Source organism: Tursiops truncatus, chromosome 13, assembly GCF_011762595.2.
Source record: "Tursiops truncatus isolate mTurTru1 chromosome 13, mTurTru1.mat.Y, whole genome shotgun sequence".
Taxonomy (NCBI): Eukaryota; Metazoa; Chordata; class Mammalia; order Artiodactyla; family Delphinidae; genus Tursiops; species Tursiops truncatus.
The window spans coordinates 41356450-41367240 of NC_047046.1; the positions used below are offsets into that span (position 1 = coordinate 41356450).

Here is a 10791-nt window from a genome sequence, read left to right on the forward strand (position 1 = left end):
AGAGCGGCTGGGCCCGTGAGCCATGGCCGCTGAGCCTGCACGTCCGGAGCCTGCACGTCCGGAGCCTGTGCTCCGCAACGGGAGAGGCCACGACAGTGAGAGGCCCGCGTACCTCAAAAACAAACAAAAAAAACAACAAAAAACATATTAAACCTCAGATTTGGTTTGAAAGTGCTTTCTCCAGGATCCCTCCCTGACCTCACTCATATCTCTGGGAAATGTTCTCATAACACCAGGGCTTTCCCTTCACCTAATTATAAATTACTAGTATCTACTGAATTGTTCATTTAATGTATTTCCGCTGCTTGGCTGTGACTCCCCAAGGGCATAGACCCTATCTTGTCTCCTCCATAGCAGCCCCAACTCCTAGCACTCCAGGACTGGTAAACGATGGATGTGCAGTAAATATTTGTTGATTAAACACAGGAGTGCATTAATGCATTTGTTTGTGCATTTGTATGCTTGTTTGTTTACCACCTAATTTTAGGCTATGGGGATTCAAAGAAAAGAAACACAGAACTCTGCTCTCAAAAAGCTTATCGAGAAACCAGAACACCAAGGTATTGTCATAGTTTCTATGAGATATGGAAGGGATAATAAAGGGAGGAGTCATTCTAACTCGGGTGGGTCAGAAAAAGCCCCACAGAAGATGTGAGATGAATCTTAAGAAATGAAAACAATATTCAAGCCTTTATTATCGTACAAAACCAACCTGAGAATCTACAATCTAAGCCTGGAGGAGCGAAGCGAGGGAAATCATTAAAGGTTGGGAAATGCTGCTTTATGAAAATGGTACCAGCATTTGGGCAAATGGATGGACACGAATTGAAGAGGAGGAGCCAGCGTAAATCAAACTAAATTAAAATGCTGGCCTTAAAGCAACACACTTTGACCTTGCACAGCTGCAGATTCACACCTATGCCCACTGCAGAAACCCACCCGAGATCCAGGCAAATATAGAGTTGGTGAGTCACTCACGCATACAGACAAACTCTAGTTCAAGGTAGCTGCTGCTACTAGGGCTGCACCCAGTTGAGATACGACAAACCCCTAGTGGGGTGAATTGGTCACTGGCCCAAGGTTCTCATCTAGAAGCTGAAAGCTGCTCTATGAAAATTCCAGAGTTTGAACAGAGTCAGAATCCTTATAAAGGCCCTGAGAATGGTTCAGTGTGTAATTCATGTTTCTTTCTGTGTTAGCTCCCTAAATAGGGGGTCTGGACAAGAAATCACAGTGAAAAGTAAGACCTTCTAACCTCTGCTGTTTGATTTTGTTCTCAGCTACAACCCAATCAAGTTCACAATTTTAAAAGCATCCCTGCCCCATTAATATGAATTACTGATCAACTTGCAAGAATTACAATTTTTCAATATGAGAATTCTACGATGTTGGAGAGAGAAGGGAACTCAGAAGTCATCAACACATTCCTTTGGTTAAAAAAAAAAAAAAAAAAAAGTGAGTTAGGTTCCACAGAAGTTTACTGAGCACTTAGTATGAGTCAGGCACCTGGCTGACCCTCTCCTGGCCTGAGGGACCCAGAGGCAAAGACAGAGCTAGGAAGCCATTCCAGGGGTCTGCCAGACCATCATACTCATATTGGATTTTAAATATGCAAATCAGCAAGTATAAAAAACAGTTACAATTAACGGGAGCTATAAAATGCTGTTATTATCTTGTAATGGTTTTATTTTGAAGATTAAAAATTTGATGTAGTGATCCAATACTTATGAAAATGACATATATGATATTGGAGGAAGCAAAAGGGATTTCATGTGATCATCTTTCTCTCTGGTCAGTTACACTCCACCATCACCGCTGATTCTGCACTCACGTCTTTGAACATGAAGACCATCAAGACAACCAATATCATTATCCCTAAAGTGTCTTATGCTTAAGATCCATGATTCTGTAAAAGTTTATTTCAAGGCATTCACCTATTTCCCTGGGGAAAAATAATTAAACCTGCGCTATGGACGTTTCATTACTAACTTGGTTCATTCTTTAGTGTTCTATTCCTGAATATTTAATGGAATGAATTCCTCATGACTTGTTTCACCTCGATTTTATATAGCAGTTAGGGACTCTTAATTGAGGTTTAGTTTTGCTGTTTCTTAATATTAATATCATACACATTCTCCAAGAGCCTCCAATTATTTCAAGGATGCCACAAATTCTTTGAAATTTTAAAAAATTTACTTTAGTGTCACACAATTAGCTTTTAGAAACATTATCTAGATCTGTTAGGAGGGCTAAAAGATATTGCAAAGTCAATGACCTAAATCCAAAAAGAGTTGGAAATAGATATTCTATTGTATTTAGTGGTTTCAGTTCAAGTGAGCGTATCTACCTTTTAATCATAAGAGAAAACAAAGCTCACCATTCTCAAAAAGTATAACTCACCAAACTTTCGGTGCCAAAAATGTTTTTGAAACTCATTTTATCTAACTTTTTTAACAGACCCAACTTGCTGAAAAGTGAATATACCATATACACATATCTCCCACCACTTGCATTGCTTTCTTCCCCCAAATTAAAAAGCAATGGAAAGTATTTAACATCTCATCCAATTTTCTAAACTCTAAGCTTCATAAGAGCAAAGCTTATGTCTGGTTCACAACTGAGTATTTGGGACTAGCACAGTGCGTGGGACAAAATAAGCAGTAGAAAAAACAAACGAAAAACAACTTGCTGAACGATGAAATGAGCCCCCTCAGTCTACGGAGAGGAAATCCGAATCCTGGAGAACAGAGGGTAAGGTGACTTGTCAAAAAGTGCAGGCAGCAAATCCGAGCTCGCCCCCTGCGCCCTTTCCACTCCACAGCCATCTCCTTGCTGGCACTAATATCCAAGTCACAATACTTATGACCATCACTGATTTTTTCTGCTTTTATTCTCAACTCTTTCCAGGAATGAATATGCATTCCCTTGAGTCCACAGTTCTTTTTCACCCCTTGCCTCATGTCCGCAAAAAGTACATCTAACTTTGTATATTACACACTGACAGCCCCAAGCCTTCACAGAGCAATCTTCACAGAGCAATCTCAGACTCCGTACAACAGCTAATGAACAAAACATTCACTGGAACTCATGAAGCACCACCTTCCCAACCAGAAGTTCTCTTTTGGCTTCACTGGTACTTGGTAGAGTGGTGTTTGTGAATACTTAACTCCCTTAAATGTATAAAAATAAGAAAAGACAAAAGTGTGATACTAGTGATAGAAAGCATATGTCTAAAACACTTCTAACAATTGAGACACGCTAAATCATTAGGAATGCTGAAAGCAAATACCATTTAGTCATATTCACGCGCTTACTAGACCTAATCTGGTTCTATTGTAAAGGAAAGGAATAACATTAAGGAACACATTTGAAATGCCAGAAATTGTTTCTAAGAGTCAACATATTGTTTAAAAAATTGTAATATTGTTTTAGAGTCCTGGTCACAGCACCCCTTCAGTACAGGAATTTATCGTTCACCTTATTGACCCTTCAGCTCTTCATAGGTTTTCACAAATGTATTCCGTATGACTATATGCAACTGTCTATACTTGAGAATGAGAACCACGTATCTCCTTCGTTCCCGTCAGGTAAATAACTTTCCATCTTGAAATATCTCTCATAGTGCGCTGATGGGATAAGAAATTTGGGGAAAAGCCAATCTTGAGAAAGAAAGGAGAAATAATTTCAGTGAAATAATGAACCTCAATGGTACAATGATTTTAATTTCTAAAAAAATTCTATTCTTTACAATGATACCAATTTTTATTAGGCAAAATCCAATTCAATCCATTTTTTTCCTTAAAAAGTGATTAACACTATGAATTCACTAACCAAAGTATATTTTAAATAGAACGTCAGAGTATGTTTGTATGTGCGTACATATTGCTTATGTATATGTCTCATACAGAGTTGTGATAACTGAAACCTTTTGATTTCACACATATAAAAATTTTCATTGAAACCAAAACATAATTCCTACAGAATTATGAAAATGAGTATTCTGAATGTCAGTCACTTGACCACATTCAGTGGGAGACAGCTATGCCCATGCATGAATAGTATATGCTTTCCAAACCAAATCATCTTCATTTGAAAACAAGACTTTACATGCTCAACACATGTTCAACGCATACACATGCAACTGACAAATTTACGTATGTATTTTTCTTTTCAGAATTTTTCAAAGCATTCACTATCCCATGAAATTAAAACTGGTGTCCAATTTAAAATAATAATTTTTAAATGTAAGCATTTATCCTTTTTCGGGAGGGGTTTCTAAAAAAGGGGAATTTCTAGACAGTAATCTTTGAATCTGGATGTTTTTTCTTAATGACCAAATTATAAACCTCTGCAATCAGACATCTAGAATAGAAATGCCAACGGTAGTGTGTGCTGCCGTAATAATGATACCCCCAAGATCAGCCCAGTGCCTGTAGCTGTGGCAGGGTCCCCAGGCAGCTGGGTAACTGCTACTTGATCATCATGCCTGCTAAAACTGAAGCTACTGAAGTTTTAAAGAATTCATGTCTTACTGAATTTCTTTCATCTCTAATAATTACTAAACTGGCATAATTACTTATACTAGAGGTGGAATGTGATGCATGCTAAAAGCCCAAGCTGCCTAAAATTAAAGTTTTTAAAAAAAAAAAGCCACAATTCTTAGTTTTCAAAGATTTATCTTGTGTTAGGCTTTTATGCCAAGAGTTGCATAATTATTTAAACCATTTAAAAGCTTTCCTTACACTATTTGATTAATACTATATCAGGGCTATTTAAATTTACTAATGTTAACTTTAAGTTTTAATTGCTTTGTCATAATATTGTTGCAGAACGTATTTTAAATCAGACAAGTACACTTTCATTACAGCAAACAAGGTATATGCAATCCTAGCTAGTGTACCATGTAATCCCCAAACAAAAAACAGGAACATATTTCAGATTTAATTGAAATGGGATTAGAAACTTGCATGCATCCCCCCCACAGAACTAACTTTAACCTTTGACAGCACAATGGGAGTCAGTGGAGAAAAAAATTAAATACATCTGGGAAAATACTTAGCCAGAATATCAGCCTTTGTATCAAAATTTCATTCAATTCAAGAGCATTCTTTAACATATTACTTAATGACAACATTTACATTTTAAACAATCCATAAGGCTTCTAAAATATGTTGCAAGTCTTAAAATTATTTTCTCTACGAAATAACTAAAAACTCAACATGGTATTCATTAAATCCAGCCATGAAGAATGTCTTCTATGGCAACAGAATTAGTGACATTAAACCAGCAATGTGAATTCTGTCAGATGAATTAATAAAGCACAGTTAATAGGAAAAACATACCTTTCATAAAATTCTTAATTGATCTTGGTAGAATTGCTCTTTTCTACTATCAAAACCTCTTTCTCCTCATTGCATGGTTTTACATCAAAATGAAAACTCAAGCAAGTATGTTTGATATTATGTTTCTATTTATGTGAACAAGTATTTCACTAGAATTTACCAGACTAGCCAATTCTCAAAAACTGGCTTCCTTTAAAAATAAAAGGAAGGGAGCAAAAATGTTCCTGTAAGTTGAAAAGAAATATCCTACAAATATGCTACAAGACTTGCAATGACCCAAACAAGCAAGCAAAAAGAACTAAGTATAATTACTGAAAGCAAAAAGTTGAAAACTTCTGTCATCACTATTAGACATCACTGCTGTCAATAACTACAATGGATTTTAAGGGATATGGGAATACTCTGGCAAAACAGAAAAGAAAAATTATTAACAGCTTGCTTTATAAAAAGCTGCTAATCTCAAATCCCTTTGTAATTTCATTTTTACATGTACGCTTTTATGTTCAATATTCTATTTTTCACCCTTTTTTGACTGGATGAACAAAAGCCAACAATCCACTCAGGCATCAAACAGATGTTTTTGTTTTTAAGGCCAAGTGGAATCTTATGAATTTTTGTTCCCTCCCTTTAGGAAGATGCTGCCAGAACTGCTGAAATTGTGAAACCAGCATTTTGGAAAAGACTCACTGGACCATCAGTCCTGGAAGTTTGACTAGCACTCATGGGATTCGTGCCAACTGTAATTGCTGTTTTTGTTTATGTAGGATTGTCTACTGATTGGACTATAATCAATTTAATGACTTCAACATCTAGTCAGTATAATTTAGAGGTGGTAGAGGGAAGAAACAGTCCCTGCTTGATAGATGCATAAAAGTCCAACTGCAACTGTTTGAAGGTGGTACAAACACTGAGCTGCTGCAGTGTTTCCAATAATCAGGCTTTTTAGCATCTAAATCCTAAAGTAAATGCATACATTGCTGTGTGCTGCAGAATTAGTAGAGTATTTTGCCCTCACAATTATGAAAAAGAATATATGTAGATATTTTCTCAATATTTTTTTAAAAAACTTACCTTAGGTTAAATCTAGTTATTAAAAAAGGGAGTCATGCTTCATTTATCTAAAAATAATTCTGAGCAAAAATCTATATTGCAGGTTTTAATTAAAAGCAAACTATTACTGTCTTAATGCGATAGTTTCCTTACTATGGCATCATCTCCAAAACCAAAACTGAACCTCTAGTGATAAGGAGTTGTTTTTTTGTTTTTGTTTTTTAATAAATAAAACACAGAGTACAAGAGAACCACTTTTTTTTTCTTTTTTTAGTTATACTTCACCTGTCTACCTATAAGGAAATATATTTTTGACTTTGAAAAAAATGTGTTTAAATAAGGATTGGAGAGTTTAATGTTTCTATTAAATTTAGGAGCTAGTACAAGCTCCCTGCAGTGGCTTTTTTAACACCTACAATTTCAAGAGCTTTTCCACCGGAGAATACAGCCTAGTAGATAGGTTTTCTGACTTTTGAAAGGTTATGGACTTAAAACCCATTGCCTTTTCTTTCAAATTCTATAGTTTACATTTCTTCTTTAAATTGAGAGCTGAATTTTTGCCACCTCATTATATTTTTGCCACCTCTAAATAAATTACTTCTTAAAAAAAAAACACTTTATAAGTACAAAAGAAGGTAAATGGGAAAAAGGAAAAAGGTCAATTCTAAGTGTGATAACTTCAAAATGTGCCAAGTTACAAAGGGCTAGCTACTGTGACAGCCAAGTTAAACAAGGTATTTTGGGGCTGTCTTTCTCCCTGGTTCCCACCATTTCTCTCTAGAGACCCCTGGTATGGGTTTATGAACACGTGAGGGTCCAGATATCCTAACTCTGTCTTGTGTTTAACTTGGCCATTTACATGTCTAAGTGCTCCCCTCTCTCCTCACCAGCTTTATAACTTGGCTCTTCCTGAATATATCACACCTTTATGAAGTAGACCACTTTTTCCTTCTTACAAGTGCTTTTTGGAGTAAATTTCCCCCAAAATTGTTTTTATCAGGTGAAATGGCAGAGAAACTTCCATCAGAGAAGCACCACAAGAAATAGAATAAAGAGCCAGCAAGAAAAGACAGAAGTAGGTCATAACTGACCAATTTGATGCCACTGACTTGCTACTTCAGAAAACAAGCGGATAGCAGGACTATTTTCAGGCAGGTAATCTATTCAAATCTCGTGGTTACTCTCAGGAATTGAGATAAATAGCCAAATGATGCAAACGGGGTAGAGGGTAACTCATTTAATTGTCTGACCATCCATGCCTCTAAATACTGGCTTTCACTCTCGGTTCCATTAGACAGAAAGGGTTATTCTGAAGATTCGCAGCATTAAGGACAGAATAAGTTTCTTGACTTTGTGTGTGGACTGAGAGAATTTTGATGCTAGGGCTCTGAGAGCAGAAGGGGTAAAACAGTTGCATGTTTCAAAATATAGTTCGCAGCTTTCACAAATAGAAAAGTGAATCTCTTTGGTGTTTAACAGTTATAATGCACTTTAGAGGACGTAAGGAGACCAAGCAGAGCACGCTCCACTGCAGCCAGAAACCTGGCAGCCACTCCCAGGAGGCAGGTTATTGGGACAATTACACAAAAGTTTGCTACGAACAAAAAATCGTGCAAAATTTAAAGTAGATATTCATTCAAAATGCTAAATTTATGAGTACCCCAAATAAATTCAACTATTAATAGAATTTTTGATAGTCTTTATGTTTAAGGATTTGGTTGGAAACAAAAACTCCAAACTTAACTGTCATTTTGTTTTAATGTTTGTACCTGCCTTATGTAAACTACTCCCCTGAGACACGAGTTTCAAATTATGATATCAGAAATGACAGCCATAGCAGAAATATCTTTTGAACCTTGTTTGTTAAAGAAATAGTATGGATGTAGGAGACAAGTTGGAGATTGAATGCAGAACTTCATGTTTTATTTAGAAGGGCGCATCGCATTTTCATGGTTTCCGATGCCTCCTTCAAACTGGTGAAAAGCAATCTGCAAGATTTTGAAATACTGTCACTCCTCTAACAAAATCACCATTTTTATCTCTTAGTTGCAAAACTACTAATCAGTTCTTCATAAAAGAAACAAATCAAAGCTGCCTTGCTATGCCTGCTGATAGCAAAGTGTTGCTCATTGCTTATTAGTATTACTATGCCAGAGTATTTGTCATAATAATACCTCCCTGGCTTTTCTAGGATCCAAGTGTGACCTTCCAAACAATATAATGGACAGAACACTCCTCGAACACATTTTGGAAAATGGAGACCCTTCCTGGAAGACACAGGGGAAGGAAAATAGTGACGAAAAGGCTAGGGATTTAACAGGAGCCACCCAGAATGCCATTCTACTGCTCCAAGACCGCTACTAATATCACAATTACTCATCTGACATAGCTCATCTAAATATGCGTTTTTCCAGGTAAATGCATGCCCTGAAGAAAAACAAATCCACTCTTCAGTGAGGACTGTACTATTTTTATTCCTGTCTTCAGCTTCTCACCCCAAAGCTCAGCCAGCCCACCTGAGGCCACTCGCTCTTCTGGGAGCCTTCCAAGCATCTGACAGAGGAGACCACCACTGTGTTCCGTGCCCACCCAGAAAATGGAAGCTAAATCTTTGTTTTTAACGTAAATATTTTATTTAGAACTTGGCGGTTGAAACACAGATGCTGTATCTTCATGGAGAAGATACCGGAATATTTTTGCGATGTGACAATATAACAAAAGAATAAAATGCCCTCTACTCATTTTCACTTGCCATCTTTTTGCTTATTAACTTAAGGACTGCACAGGTCTCCGTCCCAGTTATTCTGCAATCCGACTTGTCAAAGACTGCCCTGCGAATACCGCCAACTGACAGCTTCACTGACCGCCCATAAAATCCTACGTGCATGAGAATAAATCTTCTTTAGGAAGCCCGGGGTAGCACATGCACCACAATCAACAGAACTTTCACCGTGAATTCATTCCAAAGGCAGGCGAGCTGAATGCCCAGAAACTGCAGATGAGCAAAACTACCGACTGTGCAAACTTCAATAAACTTTTTAAAAATAAAAAGCCCCCAGCAGCCCTTAAAACCGGGCTGACGCCAAGCGCTCCCCTATCAAACTCGGAAAGTTCTTTCCAGGTGACGAGGAAGAGGTTCGTCCTGGTACTCCGCTCAGCGTGACTTTTAAGGAAGCTGAGAGTCTCACAGCAAGTTCCCCCAACGCGAGCGTCGTCCGCCGTTACCCTGACACCCGCGCACGCCCGTGGCGTTTATTTTTTCACTCTCCACGCTTGCATCTTTCAGGCCCTTGGTCTAGGTTTTCCCAGAAAATGTGTGGCTCACGTGAATGGAAATGACCACAAAAACTGTGTCAAGACACACGTCAATGATTCATCTCGTTTTCAAACTAAAACTTCTGTGCTTCAAGAAGAAAAAGAAAGCGTTCCAGTCTGCGAGGCCCTCCCCCACCCCGTCCCTTCCCTGGAGAAGAAAGGGCTTTGTGTGTGCGGTGAGGGCTCCGTTAATCGAGTTCATAAATACACATCGGCGGGGGCCGGGGCCGGGAGCGTGAGGCGCCCGGCTCTCCCCACCCCTCCCCCGACCAGCGGCCGAGTCGGGAGTCCGGGTGGCAGTAACAAGGGCGACTGGGCGCCGGGGCCCGGGCCGCTGAGGAGGAAGAGGATGCTGCGCCGTCGCCGGGGACCAGAGGGCGGGGCCGGGCCGCGCGGACCTCGGCGGGACCCCGCGGGCCCCGGCGGGCGCACAAGCCGCCCTTTGTCCTCCGCCTCCGGGGTCGCGGGCCCTCAGCCGCCGACCGCCGTAGCCCCCGTGCCCTCGTCCCGATTCCACGCCCCGCGGGCCCACACCTCCTCCGGTCCTCGCGCTCCGCGGCTCGCCCTCCCCGCTCTCGGCCTCTGAGCGCCAGACCTCCCGGCTTCCAGCGGCCGGCCGCCCCCAGTTTCCCCAGGAGGAGGCTGGGGAAGGTAGACGAGGAGGAGGAGGAGGAGGAGGCCGAAGAGGAGGAGGAGGAGGCCACCACGTGACTCTCCTCGCCACATTCCACCACAGCCACCAGATCAATAACTTCTGGTTCCCCCGCCCCCAACCACGCCGCTGCAGCCAGCCAGCGCGCCCCCCCCAATCCCCCACAGGCAACCCAAAAACTTCCCTCTCTACCGGGGACGACGGGGAGCTGGACCCCATCACGCAAAGCAAAAGACCAAAGGGGTCGGCGGGAGGAGCAGGGGCGAGGGGTGGTCAACTTTCTCCGAACGGCCGAGAAGGGTGCTCTGGGGCTGGAGCGGGGTGGGGGGGGGCCGGGGTCCTGGGCGCCCGCGGGCAGGCTCCTCGCGATTGTTTACACGAGCTGCGCGCCGAGGCGAACCCGAGCGGGACGCCGGGCGGGGAGGAGGAGGC

General features: G+C 40.6%; 1 protein-coding gene across 16 annotated transcripts in view; it reads right to left on the bottom strand.

Moving 5' to 3' along the window:
• Window positions 1-10791, bottom strand: part of ZNF521 (zinc finger protein 521) — a 283746-nt gene that overhangs the window by 270764 nt on the left and 2191 nt on the right. Inside the window, exon 1 of one of the 16 annotated variants that reach the window (XM_073790624.1) lies at window positions 3478-3657. The exons of the other annotated variants lie outside the window; for them this stretch is intronic. The gene's annotated coding sequence lies outside the window, so the exon portion shown is untranslated. Of the gene's footprint in view, window positions 1-3477; window positions 3658-10791 lie in introns of those variants that run through there. 16 annotated transcript variants of the gene reach the window in all.